The sequence below is a fragment of the Alligator sinensis genome, unplaced genomic scaffold (genome assembly GCF_000455745.1).
Source record: "Alligator sinensis unplaced genomic scaffold, ASM45574v1 scaffold615_1, whole genome shotgun sequence".
NCBI classification, from domain to species: Eukaryota; Metazoa; Chordata; order Crocodylia; family Alligatoridae; genus Alligator; species Alligator sinensis.
The window spans coordinates 2,730,502-2,740,420 of NW_005841982.1; positions in this window are offsets into that span (position 1 = coordinate 2,730,502).

Genomic DNA, 9,919 nt, shown 5'->3' on the forward strand with positions numbered 1-9,919 from the left:
GCCACACCCACCCCCAACCAAAGAAAGTACCTGCCTATATTTTTAAAGAAAGTTCAAATAGTGTTATAGTTAGTTTAATTTTTAATGAATAAATAAAAGTAAATAATTTTGCATAATGTTGAGTTTTTCTGCACATAATTCTGTGGGATGTACAGAGTGGTCTCAGCAAGAACTCTGATTTTCTATGATGAAAAACCCCAGCCACACCCACCCCCAACCAAAGAAAGTACCTGCCTATATTTTTAAAGAAAGTTCAAATAGTGTTATAGTTAGTTTAATTTTTAATGAATAAATAAAAGTAAATAATTTTGCATAATGTTGAGTTTTTCTGCACATAATTCTGTGGGATGTACAGAGTGGTCTCAGCAAGAACTCTGATTTTCTATGATGAAAAACCCCAAATCAAATGCCAAAAATATTAGGGCTGTGTGAAGCTTTGGGTGCTGATTTGATTCGGAGGAGATTTGGCCCAATTCGGCAGCTGAATCTCCAAATCTGAATCGAATCAGGAGACCAATTAAAAAGTTCAAATCAATCTGAAGCTCTCAAAATTGGTTTGAAAAAGATTTGTAGAGCTTCAGAAATTCAGGCAGCCCTTGCTTGCTGCCACAGGGAGCTGGACCCAAACTCCCTGATGGTAAGTAGGGGACAGGGGGAGACCCCTGCCAAGACCCATCCCCTAACTGCTCCTGCAGTCTCCCTGAGTGCCCTCCAACCCCTGACCGCTCTCTCAGCCTCCCCCATGGCTGCCCCACCTGGCCCCAGCTCCTGGCTCTTTAAATAAAAGCCCCTATTCACCGGCTGCTGCCAGGCCGGGGGGGGGGTGATCCCCACTGACCCCCACTGTCCTGTGATGCATGGGGAGCTCTGCCACAAGCTCCCCAGCCCCCACCCACTCTCCCAGCCCACCCCATGACTGCCAGGCCCATCCCCAGGTCCCAGTTCTTTAAAAAAAAAAAAAAAACCCAACAAAAAACAAATAAAAGCCCCACACTCACCAGTTACTGCAGTAGCTTCTGGGAGCTCATGGCAGTGCCCCCCCTGCAGCATGGGGCAGTGGGGGGCAGCAGGGATCACCCCCCCCCACACACACCTGGCAGCAGCTGGTGAGTTGGAGCTTTTTTTTCCTCCAAAGAATTCGGAGGCTGGGGCCAGGCGGGGCAGCCATTTACGGGGCTGGGAGAGTGGGTGGGGGATGTGTCCTGTCCGATTCGGAGATTCGGCTAATTCAGTGGTGGCCAAATCTCTGAATCAGATTCGGCCAAATCAATTTAGGACCATGATTCGAATCACCAAATTGAATTACTGTTCCCCCAAATTGGCCAAATCCAAATTGGAAGTGAATACTACACTCTGTGCACAGGCCTAAAAAAAAAAAGGTATTTAGAATTGATTTTATTATAGGGATTAAAGCACTGGTAGGCTTCCAAACTGCTTTAAATCAGTAAATGTATCAGTAAAACATTGCATTCAACTGATACCTACGTATATAGTGGCCTTTCATTTTAATCATGGATTTTGAGGGGTTTTATCAGAGAATTTGTGATTTTGATTTATCAGAGAAAACCAGGACCCCTGCTTATTAGCTTGAGCTTAGTGCCACCATAAGGTGGCTGTATTGTATTGTTTGTGGGATTTGGTGCATATGAACAAGTACACAAGGAATGATTCAGAGTGACATTCTTGGGCAATGAAGCAGTCAAGATGTACCCAGACAGATGCCCTGCAGAGGAAGGTAAAAAACCTTGGATATTCATGTTACCCATGTGGAAGATGATTAGACACAGTCCATTTATAGTCTTTTTTTAAGATCTGTGATCTCTTCTCAGCTGAGAACAGGAATATCGTTTGATTCCATTCCCAAGAGGGTGACTTTCAGAGGGTTCCATTCCCAGAAGGGTATCCATTGTGGACATGCTACTTTATCCACTATTTCATAGTGGCTGGGTATTCCTATAAATCTCCTTATTCACAGCTATCCTCATTAGTCATTACAGCAAGGAGTGGAAGTGACTCATTACTTCTGGTCAGCCACAACAAAAATAAGAGCAGTAAACACTTTAACATCTGACACCATGTTCTCAGGAAGCTATTTTCTATGCATAACAGCAACTTTATTGTGGCTTATAACCGATAATAAATATTCTTAAATTTCAGCTAGTGATGCTCTTTACAGCTAAGTACAAGTGTTCAAAAAGCCTGAGGTGGAAGTGACCTATGTTTCACACTTTAAGAGCCCTAAGTTAGCTTGGGAATGAACAGCCCTTCAGTGTGGGGTAGGGGTAGGGACTACACGCTTCCAGTACTGGCTGAGGCTAGTAGGTTGGGTTCACTCCTGTGTACCTCCTTTCAGGCTTCCAGGCTGGGCCACCCCTGATTAGCTGCCAAGTCTGGCCAAGAACCCCACCCTATCCCCCAGTGTCATCCACAAGCATGAAAGCCATGCTTGGCCATGCCTGGCTTCTGTCCTGTGCAAGCTGATGCAGCTCCAGGGAGCAGGACCAGGACCAGAGCCAAGCATCTCTTCCCCAACATCCTCTGGCAGAATCAGTCACAGGCATCGTAGCCCTGCTTGGCCATGCCCAGCTCCAGCCCTGTAGGAGCTGGTGCAGCTCCAGGGAGCAGGAGTAGAGCTGGGAAGTCCTATCCCCTGCTCTGCCCCAGCAGGAAGCACCCACAGCCCTGCACCATGTGGCGGAGAAAGGGGAGCTCAGCAGAAAGAAGGATCAGACCCCTCAGAACTGCAGCAAACTGCAGGTGGAGGCAGCAAGCATCCAGTGTGATTGCAGGAATTGCTGGGCACCTGCTGTTCCCCAGAGATGCTTAGCCTCTGGAGTTCTGAAAGGCTTGATCTTTCCTTCTGCAGAGCACCTCTGCTGCCTAGGGACATTGTATAAGGATAGAAAAATACTGAGCTACAAATGCTCTCTTCCCCTCACCCCATCTGTGGCTGACAGCTCAGAGCACCTGAGCATGAGCCAAGTTCTGTTGCACCTCCATATGGGGCAGGTGGTGGGGGGGCAGGGCACAGCTGCAAAGACAGTGGGGATGCCAGTGAACAGTGACCTAACCTGAGTTGGGAGGGGATTTTGCACATTATAGGTTGGTCTAATTTAAATTGTTTAAGTCTAATACTACATCCATCTAGGTCAGGGGTGGGCAATTATTTTGGGTTGAGGGCTGCTTAATGAGTTTTCATGAACTGTCAAGGGCCACAAGGGTAGCCCCACTCCTTGGTTGTCATTTTGGGATGAGAAGTCCTGCACCCTAGTCCTTAACCTTTGCCATTGGAAATCCTTCCCCTTGCCCCCAGAAGTACTCCTTTTTGAGAAGGGGGTTTGCCATCTTTGAATAAGGAAAAAAAACCCAATGATATACTAAAAATCAAACATTGACAATAACATATTTAAATTTTATTTAAAAAAATATTTTTGTCCTGATTTGTGTGTGTTTGCGTGGTATATATAAAGGTGATTGCATAATAGTGTAAAATGAGGTTTTACTTGTTCGGATGACAATAATTTGGATTTTGGGGAACACTGGATTTGCAGCTAAATACAAAGGCTTTTTCCTGTGTCTTAGCAGAGCTGCTCATCACAACGCAGAATGATGTATTAAAAATAACCTTGCATATGCTTAGGCAAGCATTTTTCTAAACAAAGTCGTAGTGTTAGAGCCCATTGTATAAGAAAAACAAGATGCAGCCCACCAGAGATAAAGCAGAAGCAAGACCTTGGAGATGGTACTGAAGTCAGCAAAAACCTAGAAAGAATCAGCAAGAAACCAAAATTGACTGGGACAAGATGGGGGTCAAAGTCTTACGTATGCACACTTAGTAGAGAAGCATGTAAATGAAGGAAATGCATAGGCAATACCATGCTAATGAGGCAAACATTAAACAGAGGCAGAGTTTGAGATGGGAGGAGAAATGGGTGGAACCAAAGGAGGGACAAGGGTGGAGTGAATATTAATGAGTATGAACCAAGGTGTATAAATGTGGAAAAAAATATTGTTCAGGGCAGCTCCCCGGTTTGTTGGTTTTTTGGGAGGTAGTCCAAAGATTTCTCCATTCTGAATAAAGCTGTTGCAACCAATGTGTGCTGGTGTTTGCTTCCTGCTTGCTCTGGCTAATGAGTTACAGGATCCATGGGCAATTGGACCATCATCTCCCTAGTCGTTGGGTGCCGCATGGAGTCGGGGTTTAACATTACTCTTGTATATTTGGGGAGGGGGTGTGGGGGGCATGAGTGGATATGGGATTTGTTGGGTGGTGGGAGGGTGGGTATGGGGTTTGTGGGTGTGTGTGTGGATGTGGACTGTAGGGGAGGGTGTAGGGATGTACGGGTGGGTATGAAGTTTGTGGGGGGATGTGGGGTGTGTGGAAGGGGAGGGTGGGTGGGGGGATGTGTGAAGGGGGATGTGGGGTGTATTCAGTGGGATGTGTGCATAGCAGTGAGTGGGGCTCCCCCCACAGGCTCATGGATGTGTGTGCAGGGGATGCATGTGGTTTGTGCGGGGTAGGGTGTGGGTTGGTGCGGTGTTTGTGAGGTGTGTGATTGTGTGTGTGGGAGGGTGTGGTTGTGAGGTTTACAGTGGAAAGTTTGTGGGAATGGTGGGATGTGAATTGGAGCCCTTGCATGTGCCCTGAACCAGTCAGCACCCACCCCTGCCCTACAACAACCCGGAGCCTGCACACCTTGTGGTGCCTCCCCACCACAGCCAACAGTTTGCAGCCCCACCCTGCCCTGTACCTGCTCTTCATCACCCACCTCTGGCACATCCTGCTGCCCCTTGGGCACACACCTGGGCTGGGGTGGTTCTGCAGCATGACTGCATTTCTAGGCAGCCCAGGTGGCAGGGGATCCTTTTGGCTGTCATCCCCAGTGGACCCAGGCCTGTGGAACTGCCCTGACCCTGTGTGCCCCACACCTGCTCTGGGCTCACTCACCCAGGCTCAGCAGCAGCAGTGTGGGACAGAAGCTGCTGCTCCGTGTGGTGGGAAAAGCATCCCCTTCTCCTTGGGTTTCCCTGGCTGGCCTGCATCTGTTCTGTGCTGCCACCATTGCCCTGGTGGGCAGCCTGAAGGTGGCAATGGTGGTGGAGACTCAGGGCAGCCTGGTTTGTGCTCCAGGTGGCTGCAGTGAGAACTGCCCGGTTGTGGCAAAGGGGAGGGGCCATAACATCTGTACCTAGCCTATATTAACCATCTTGGCTACACACACACATTTTTTTATATAGCGTTCCCATGAAAACTGTGTCCAGAAACAATTTTTGGTAAAGTGAAAGCTTTACATTTGGTTGGTTGGGTGCATATTTTACAAGCGTAAAATAATTTAAAATCAATTGTGGATATTTTTGAATGGTTTGGTTGTGGGATTTTGTGAAGTCTTTTTCAGTTTTATTTTTAAATAATTTTCCACTGTAAATGAGTCCAAATTCAAATCTTTTTCGGTCTTTTCTCTAGTTCTGCTTCACTAAATTTGTGGTGGTTTGAATCCAGTGAAACAGATTCTGCTATAGTTTTGTTTTTATTTGACTGCCAATACCTGTCAAACCAAATCGGTTATTCACTGATGCTAAATCTAAACATTTACTCAAACTTTTGGCACCTTGGACAAAGGGTGCTGTAATTAATAAAACTGATAAAACCATCAACAAATTTTTTTTTTCCATCAGGAAAACAAAATTCTGCTTTGTTCCAATATATTTTTTTACCTAAACCTACAAAATGTAAGTATACTTGTATGGTTAAAGCTATGTTGCCCATATTGTCCCTCTACAAATATATTGGATTGAAATCATCTTACTCTGTTTGCACTCATTCAAGATACATTTTTTCTCTCAAAAACATTAACTGCAAAATACATGAATGCTTGTGAATGTATTTGTTCTTTTTAGTATAATTTATTGCTGTATATTCAGCAAGTCTCTGTTGCCTCACTTTCACTATTTTGTTTTATTGGAAAATGCTTAACACATGTATGTGTGTATGTTATTTAGATTGTCAGGAAAAAAATGGGTGTTCTGAACCTGTTATCTAAGCAGACCTGCTCTTTAACATGTACATTGAAGGACTATACTGTCCTTTGCTTTTCAAGGTTTATCCACTTGAGTCTGTAGAGATTCATTTGACAGCTGGGTGAGAAATGGTTTCCCCATTCCACAAGTATTTTCAGGACTTTTATTTTTTCATTCAAAAATTGTACTCAATTACGTAAAACTTAAGATTTTCTCTAAGGCATCTTTATCTGTGTCATATTTGATATCTTTCCCTAGTTCTGGTCATTGTTTTAATCTTTGAAACATTAACCATGATGCTGTGTGTCTTTCCTATCCACAACTGATATTTGTATTATGCCTTTCAGTTCTTCTAGGGTAGTGGTAATCGAAACCAAGGCCCTCTGCATACCTAAACTTAGTACAATTTCTACCTCCAATTATCAGACTCCCTTCAAATCCTGCTAATGCTTTCCACATTCTGATTTCTGCATTGGTGTTAGAGAGGGCAGTTTTAATAGAAGCAAATAAATGCATAAGTGAAGTAAGACAGGCTAGGCTAGGGCCTGCCTATCCTATCCTGTGAAATCTGTGGCTGCAGGGGGCCCTGCAGCCAAGGGGCCCCCTACATTTGGCCATTTGCCACCCCCCTCCCACGTTGCCTCCGGCTTCACATCTAGCCGCTTGCCGCTTGCCCCCCTTCTTCACACCCCACTGCTGTTGCTGCTGCTGCCAGCTTCTTTGGCCACTTGTCACACCACCACCCCCGCCACCACCGGAAGCTTCTTTGCATCAGGGGACCTCAAAATGATTTCTTGCATGCAGGGGGCCCCCCAAAATTGTAGGCTGGCCCTGGGCTAGGCAAAGCTTGAACACTAAGGAAGAATTTCAATGTGGTATGGGACAAATAAGCAGATCACTAACCAAAGACACAGTTAAACTCATTGACAGAGCAGATAACAACATAAAGCTGGAAAGTTGGTTGTTTAGGAAGAATTCAGAGACAAAATTACAATAATTTGAGATGATATGCTACAGAAAAATACTGAATGTTTCCTGGGTCCAAAAAAGATGCAATAAATGGGCTCTCAGTAAGACTGCATCAAACCTAAATTGATGCAATAAGTCAAAAAGAAGGAATTGAAGTATGATGGGCTCATTCTAAGAACAGAAGCAAACAGCCTGCAAAAGGATATAATAGAAAAGTGTGCGCCAAGGGAGGGAGAAAATGATTGATTAAGGAGATGCTACAGAGACATAGGACTGGACTGGGTTACATTTAAATCCAATGGTATGATGACAACAGACAGAACCAAGTGGAAAGCATTTCTCCATTGTGTTCCTAACTACCTAGATGAGGATGGCACTTGATTACTCCTAGCCCCCATTACAAAGTCAAACCAAAAATATTTTTAAAAATGGTTTAAAAAAATCAAACAGGGCAAGCCAAAATGTTTCTACAGTATTTGTATTTCTGCTACTTTATTTTTAAACATCTCCATGTAAACTAAGACTCCTTAATAAAATGTATTTCAAAGAATTAAGGCTGATTTATTTGAAAAAAATAAAAATGGGACATCTGAACAATTTCAAAATTCTTCAGACCCCCTTCCTTCCCTGCCTTTTTTTTCAAATCAGGTGGTTAGCTGAAAAAGAAAACACCTTTTAAGATGTTTTTGGTTGGACCATTCCATTTCCAATAGGCAGGGAGTCCCATCAGTAAATTCTTGTGGTCCTAATAAAGGAATGAGAAAGGAATAAAGCCTTAAACTTTGCAATGGTACATATCTCAAAAGCTTATCTCAGTAGTATAAATTGCAGCTCGCTTTGCATAGCTGAAGATTAAACTTTCTCTAGGTGACAGGTAAAAGACAGGTTTTACTAGTTTTTGCTCAGTAGTCTCTGAGCCACCACAACTATTTTAAACTTGTATTTATTAAAGGAAGTAGCTCTTCTAATGAGGCATCTAGTAACCATGGTGATAAATAAACTCATACTCTTGCTATGCCTTACAGAAATTAGATAAGCAAGCTAGTGGATCCTAGATGTTAGGTTTTTACACCCACTGTTGATGCACATTGACATGAAACAAGGATCCTTTGGGGCTCAGCTGTAAAGCTGGTATAACTCACAAAAGCTCCAAGAATTCCGGTACTGTTTGAGATATAAAGCCATGCTTTCCAGAAACCTATTTGACCTTCACAAGAGGTATTTTCTGTTGCTCAACTCAAGCAGAGATAAAAGGAGCATAAAAAGAGTCTATGAGGGCAGGAACAGGTGGCTAAATGCAATCTAAAATCTTTACTTCAGTTTAACTACCATTAAGTGCAATCATTCTTTGTTTAATACAGTATTACCAAAGGACTTTCCATTAGTATATCCACTGGCATTGTCATTTTTTTTTCCTAATCAGGACTGCAGGTGTTTTTCCTCTTGTTCAACTTCCACTTCTTTCATTATATCTATATCTCTCTGCAGCACAATATAGAGATTGTGAAGGGAACATGTTCTGCTCTTTGCTCAGCTGGAGCAGTAGAATCCAGCCTGAGTAAAGAAACTGTCTCTTGCAGAGGGGAGGAGAATGGGGGGGCAAAGCGCCTAGGATGCTGAAGGACCATGCTATGGCTTCTCACAGAAGGAAATGCATATAGATTTTCGCTCCCTTAGGAGAAACTGTCCCAGGAGCTATTTAACCCTGATTGTTCCCAGGTTATTTTTCTCATAGAGTGGTAACTTTTGGTCTAGTAGAAAAATCTTGAACATTTGTATTCCCATGGTTTCTACTAGGAGAGCAGAGACTCTTCCAGGAGAATCTGAATGTCTCTATGTAGCCATTACTTCAAGTTTGTATAAAATCTGTCATTTATACCAACTGCAAGACAGTGAGAATCATCCAGTCCAGTGCTTATGCACTGATATGGAATATAGGATATTTGGGTATCAGTGCTTGCTCTCAAAGCATTCATGTGTTTTACACACCATGGTACCACACTAATTACTGGGCTGTAGTTATCAATGGGGCACCAGGTGCTTCTTCTCCAGCATTATTTTTTTTTAATTTGGCCCTGTAGTGTTTTTGCTTTCTTACAAGGGCCTGAACTAATTATATGCTATGAAGTTTAAAGTTTTCTGATTTTCATTTCATCAAGAAAAGAACAAGCAATAAATAATCTAAATGTAATTTCACATTTTTTAAATTCCTTTTATTGGTTTAATTACCATATTTTTAAAAACTCAGTTATTCCAACAGGTGTACCAAACATCTTCAACGAACCTGTGCACCATCCCTTTAATTACAGCTGTTAGTGGACTTTATGAAATCTACTTTATTCTTCTTGCTTTGGTTATGGGGATCCAGTATCAGGTAGAATTTGTACCCTCTCCACCCCCTACCCCCACCTCCCTTTAAAAAAATGTCTCAATCTGTTTTTTGCTCAAAATCCAAATCTAATTCTTTCTGGCCTAAGAGGACAAGCATGTCCCACTTTTCACTAGCCTGACTTAGTATCTTTTCCCCAAAGAAGCAAAATGTAAATGTGAACTGCAGTTTGTTTGTTTGTCCTGAAGGCTACTCAGCTTTGAGGAGTTACCATATTAGTCATGTTACATGCAAGCAGACTAGCCAATGTTTATTTTTTCAGACATCTCATTGCATTGGTTCTGTTGGTGTTTTATTTTGTCTGTCAGCTTTATAATTATTTTGGGGGGAGGGGTTGTTGTGGGTTTTTTTTTTTTTAGATTTGGCCTTGAGCAGATATAATAGTTGAATGAAGTAAATTGCATTACTGTGAAATATCAGAGATGTTTAATATTAAGATTTTGCAAGATTAGGTCCAGAACCTAAAGAAAAGGTCCAAAAGTCCGTAGGCATGAATCACATATATAAATATTTACCATCAACCCCCTTCCCCCCCCCCCCCCC